This window comes from Arachis ipaensis, chromosome B5 (assembly GCF_059453495.1).
Source record: "Arachis ipaensis isolate K30076 ecotype BB chromosome B5, ASM5945349v1, whole genome shotgun sequence".
In the NCBI taxonomy this organism is placed as follows: Eukaryota; Viridiplantae; Streptophyta; class Magnoliopsida; order Fabales; family Fabaceae; genus Arachis; species Arachis ipaensis.
In genome coordinates, this window is record NC_142440.1 from 35,808,616 (window position 1) to 35,814,615 (window position 6,000).

The window sequence follows — 6,000 nt, forward strand, 5'->3', positions numbered from 1 at the left end:
AAGGCCATTACCACCCAATACAAGCTTCAAGTGGGTACAATCCTTAACTTTTAACTTTACTTATTCACTTGAATATGGTTTACTTGAAACAGACGGCCAGCTTAGAGCACTCTGCGGCTTTAAGAGTAAGAGGGAAATGCCTCGTGCTCAGAGCTGGTGCACAAGGTTCAATAAGGTTCCATGCTTCAACTCGAAGTGCACGGATTGGCATCAAAATCAATCGAATGGGTCTCGGAAAAAGTTTGGTCACCATGGTAAGAATTTACTTTTTAAACCGCCCGGATGGAAACATGGAGATCAAGACGGAGGCGGATTTAAAAACAAGGCTTGGAATCCTGGAATCTATTCTGACATTCGTCACCCCGGGAGCCTGAAGATCTGTTTGTAGCTGCTCAGAAGCTTTACATGCCTAGTTTGGGATCCCGGAGGCTATTGGCATTCCAAGCACTGGTGGAGATTTCTGGATGAATTTAAACACAAGCCACCATAACAGGAAGCTCTTCAAATGTCCAACTTAAGGACTTTAACTAAAAGTGCTAGGTGGGAGACAACCCACCATGGTATGATCGTTTCTCTTTAATTTTTATTTAGTTTTATTTATTTTCCAGTTTTATTTTGTTTTATTATATTGAACCTGGAATTTCGCATCTCACTCATATTAGTCATTGCATTCTGCATCTTTCATGCATATTCAGTAAAAAAAAAAAGCATGGGTGAACGACGCGACCGCATGCCCCATGCGATCGCGTCAAATGGCGAACTACACTTCCCACGCGACCGCGTCATCCACGCGGCCGCGTGACCTGGAAATCGGCGTAAGGATCCAACGTCCAGAGAGTTGGGCCAGAATCATGCGGCCATTGTGCGTTTAGCACAAAATGGCCCACGCGATCGCATGCCCCATGCGATTGCATCCAATGCACACAACCAATCCCACGCGACCGCGTGAGCGACGCGATCGCGTCGCATGGATTGCACAAATCCCAAAAAGGAGACAGAGAGTTGCGCTGAAACGACGCTGGATTCGTGCATTTAGCACAATTTCCAGCGACGCGATCGCATGCTTCATGCGATCGCGTCATCCCTTCTTTTACCCTCTCCATGCGATCGCGCGCCCCACGCGATCGCGTCATTTACTCTTTCTGCCATCCGCGCGATCGCGTCAACCACGCGATCGCGTCATTCACCTTTTTCGCTCCAGCCACGCGGCCGCGTGGATTCAAAAATATAACCCCCCAGTCACGCGAAACCCCATCAGTCGCGACGCCCCCCCTCCCCCCCCGGCCAATTCTTCTTCTCCCTCTCTTCTTCCTCAACCCTCAACCACCACCAACCAGCCACCACCGCGCCACCACCCAGACGCCGCCGACCACCCGGACGCCGCCGCCACCTACCACCCTCCCTCCTTCCCCCTTCTTTCTTCCTCTTTCTTCCTTTTCCCTCCTCCTCCGCCACTGCTACCCTCCGTGCCACCACCCACCGCTGCCAACCGTCCTAACCACGCAGCCTCCCACCACCACCCAGCACCCGCGACCCCCAACCCTCTCCCCTACTTCCCCCATTACCCTTCCCAAAGCCCCTACCCCCCTAACAGCAGCAACCACCATGCCCACCGCCGCCAGCCGCCGCGCTGGACGTCACCGCCACCACCCCAGCCACCTCTGTACCCCAACCTCCTTCTTTCGCCTTCCAGGTTCCGCAACACGCAATCCCTTTTATCCGTTCGTAGTTTATTCTTATTTTTTCATTTTTGTTCATGTTAGGATAGTTAGATATGCATGTTGTAGTGGATTTTAGGTTGTTAGGTAGCCTAGGATGTGTTTAATGGATTTAGGTCTATTTATTTGCACTGTTCTTGTTTCTGTTTTATCATATTTGCAAATCTGTTGCTGTTGTGATCTTGTTCATATGCTGTACTTTCCAGCATTTGCTGCTCTTTACATTGAACTTTCATGTTTATATTCCGTATATGTAATTGCAAGCTTTAATTTGGATTCATATGAACTGCTTGTTTGCTGTTTATTTTCTGGGAAAGTCCTATTTTAGCCGGAATGCTGCCCAAGTTTCTGTAAAATATCTCTGTTCATGTCTTGGTTTTGGCATTTTCACCTGTGCTTTCCATGATTTCACCAAACCAATTCATGAATGCTTAGGCACACATTCTTATTTTCTTTGATCTCCTGGTTCATAAACTGCAATTTTGATGCTTGATTCCTATTTTTGCTTTCTTTATCTCTATTTGAATCATCATCAAACTGTTTTACTTGTTTGAATATGAGTTACCTATAGCTTCTCCCTGTGATTACTTGTTACTTGGACTATTTTCATTATGCCTCTTACTTTAACCCATTCTTCACTAACTCACTAATTTTAACTCTAACCAACCTAACCTTTTCAAAACTTCTTTTCTTGCTTTTCTTTCACTTTCTTTTAACATTCTAACCCAGGCATGATGTTAATTTTTTCTATTTAACTTGCATTCAATTACATTTTGGATTGTGATTTCTTCTTTTCAAACTTTTCACTGATATACAATCCTAAATGCACATTCTACTTAACTCATATTCATTATCCTATTGCTCCTTTGCCACTTTGTGTTTTCTTTAACTATTTGCCTATTTGCTTTCCTACTTTTACTATATCCTGGTTTTCTGTTTTTTCAGGATGTCAGATTCCCAGAGACGGGGCAAAGGCAAGGCCACTACTGGCAAAAAGAAATGAGGCGAAGCCTCCGTGTCTATCATCGATCTCATGCATGACGCCTCCTTGTGGGAGAAAGCCTTTACCCCACAGGAGAAGGCCGACCAGCTACTTCCCGCCACTGACCCAGTAAAGTTTGCAAACCGATACTGTGAGCTGAAGTATCCGGTGTTTGCAAACTCCAGGAACCTATACCTGGAGCGGACTTTGAAGATCCCAGAAGTACTCCAGCAATACACCTCTGATCAGATCAAACAACGAGGCTGGTTCTTTCTGGAGAGACCTCTGACTGAGGTTAATGCATCTTGGGTTAGGGAATTCTACTGTAACTACTTCAAAACTTCCCTAGATGCAGTAAACCTCAGAGGGAAGCAGATATTGGTTACTGAGGAGGCAATAGAAGAGGTTTTGAAGCTTCTGCCTAAGACTGATCAGACAGATGGCTATCAGAAAGCTGAGGAGGATATGCGCTATATGCGATTTGACTGGGATGCAGTCAAGGCCCGGATTGCCCTTGACCCGTCAGTTCCTTGGATCATGGGTCAGAACACCACCATGCCAAAAGGGATCAAGCGGATTTACCTGAATGATGAGGCTCGGCTATGGCATCAGATATTCAGCAACTACATTATGCTGAGTACTCACGAGATTGAGATACCAGCCGCTATGATCACCCTCCTATGGTATGTGATGGAGGGCAAGGACCTGTACCTACCACGCTTTATTCGGCACTACATGGCCAGGGTCCACGTCCGCGGCACTCTTCCCTTTCCCTATCTGGTTATATAGCTGGGCCGTCGAGCTGACGTGCCATGGGAGGATGCTGATGAGAGGCCACCTGCTGCAGAGTGCAAGAAGCTTATCCCGCACAGTAGGAACTTCCTGGCCTTGGGCTACAGACCTCCATTCCTGACTGCCACTGTTGCTGATACAGCTACACCATCTGCCGGTCCCTCTTCCTCCACTGCTGCACCATCCACCCCTGCCACCACCACTGCACCTCCACCTGCCACAGAGCCTGTCTATCATCTGGTGCACCACTTGTTTCGACGACTTGACCAGATGGAGCATCGCAACAAGCGACGCTATGAGCACCTGAAGCTGATGATACAATCCGGCGACATCTCCTCCGAGCCTGACACACCATCCGAGGCATCTGAGGAGGAGGCGGATGCGCCCAAGGTAGAGACCCATCCCCAGGCAGACACCGAGTAGGCGGCCCCACAGACAGAGGTTCCACATCAGATTGAGGCTGCAGACCCTGAGATCTCCATTCAGACAGCCCCTCCTCTACAGCAGCCAGACCCCCAGCCAGCCACCACAGAGCCACCAGCTACCATCCCTTCCAGTGATGACACCCCTTCACACCCTGCTTGAGTGAGCATCAGGGACGATGCTTCATTTTAAGTGTGGGGAGGTCGCCATCTCTGGTGTATTATCTTGGTGAACCACTACAGACTCTTTTTCTTTTATTTTGGATATTTTTTTGTATTTTTTCTTTATTTTTATTTTTATTTTCTGAGTACTTATACATTACTTTTATGTATTTTTACTCTATTTCTACATCTTGCACTTTAGTTCATATCTTAGTTATTTAGTTTAGTTTGCAATTCTAACTTATTAGTAGATTATTCAGTATAGTTTACCCTTTTTATCATAAGATAGCTTTGTTTAAATTGAAAATATAAAAAGGAAGTAAGCTAGGAATTTGAACATAACAGATTTAAATCCATAAACCTTGTATATATAGCATTACATCATGTAGTTAAGTTAACAACACTTCATCAAGGAGAAACACTAGAACTTTAAAGCCATTCAATATAATTTTTACATTGAGAATAATGAGAATTTTTAACTAAACCTGCATGACATACATAAGTGATAAATGGTTTTTGAGCTAGAGAACACATAGCCTGTGAGTTTTGAGCTTAATTGTATGGTTACATTCAAACCATAATTTTTATTCCTGTGTGTTCCGCCCTTCTTTTATATTCTGGTATTCTTTACTTTGTTTTAATCTATATGTCCAATTATAGAATATAGAATATAGAATATAGATACATACCAAAAGAATGATTGATGCCATCATTTAATTTTAGCTCACTTATCCCAAAATAACCTACCTTTTCACATCACCCTTGTTAGCCTCCTTGAGCCTTTAAATCCCTTTTTTATTCTATTAGCTACACTACTAGCCTTAAGCAGGAAAACAAAATAAAATCCCAAGTTGAATCCTTGGTTAGCTTAAGATAGAAAAATATGAATAGTTTAAATACGAAAAACCTATTGGGAACATGGATGATAAAAACAAGAGGTAGAAAAATTGAAAAGGATAAAAATAACTCAAAATAAGAAATTTTGGGAAGCATGCTCATGAGAAATCAAAGTGATTAAATTACCATGTGCATTTAAAAAAAAAGTTATTTTTCAGTATTTAACAAAGGGGATACAAAAAGAATTCCCCAAATGCAAAATAGAAGCAATGCACATGGGATAAAAAATAAAAATTGAAACATGAGCATGAAACATCAAGTGGGAAAATATGGGAAAATAGGTAAAGAAGTTTTGTTTTACTAAGTATATATGTTAGGTGAGATCTTAGTCTAATTAAGGATTCACTTATTAGCTCACTTAGCCTTATACATATATCCTTACCTTTACCTTGGCCCCATTACAACCTTAATTAAAGACCTCATGATTTTTGGTATGCCTGTATTCTATAATTGTTGATTGGTTAGATGAAGAACAAAGTTATAGAAAGGAAGAATAAAAAGAGGAATAGAGTGATTAACCCAATAAACACTGAGTGACTAGAGAGTAAACACAAATCCAGTGAGGGTTCAATAGCTCATTAACAATTATCTCTGTTTAAATTATCTAATTGTCTTGCAAGTTCATAAAATGCTTTTTCTCCCGTCTCAATTGTAAAAGTGCTTATTGATTATCTAAGGCTTGGCTATATATATATATATATATATATATATATATATATATATATATATATCTGACTCCTTGAGGATGTGAATTAATTTAACTACCTGTAAGCTTTATATATGAGTGAATAAATTAGAATTGTATGTTGTATTTAGGTAGTTACATTTAGATTAGATTGCATTGCATGACATCCCATCACTTTAACCTTACTTTTTACCTTGGATTTAGCATGAGGACATGCTATTATTTAAGTGTGGGGAGGTTGATAAACCCCTATTTTATGATGTATTTTGTGCTTAGTTTGAGTGATTTATTCAATCCTTCACCCACTTATTCATGTTAATTGCATGGTTTTACTTTTCCTTC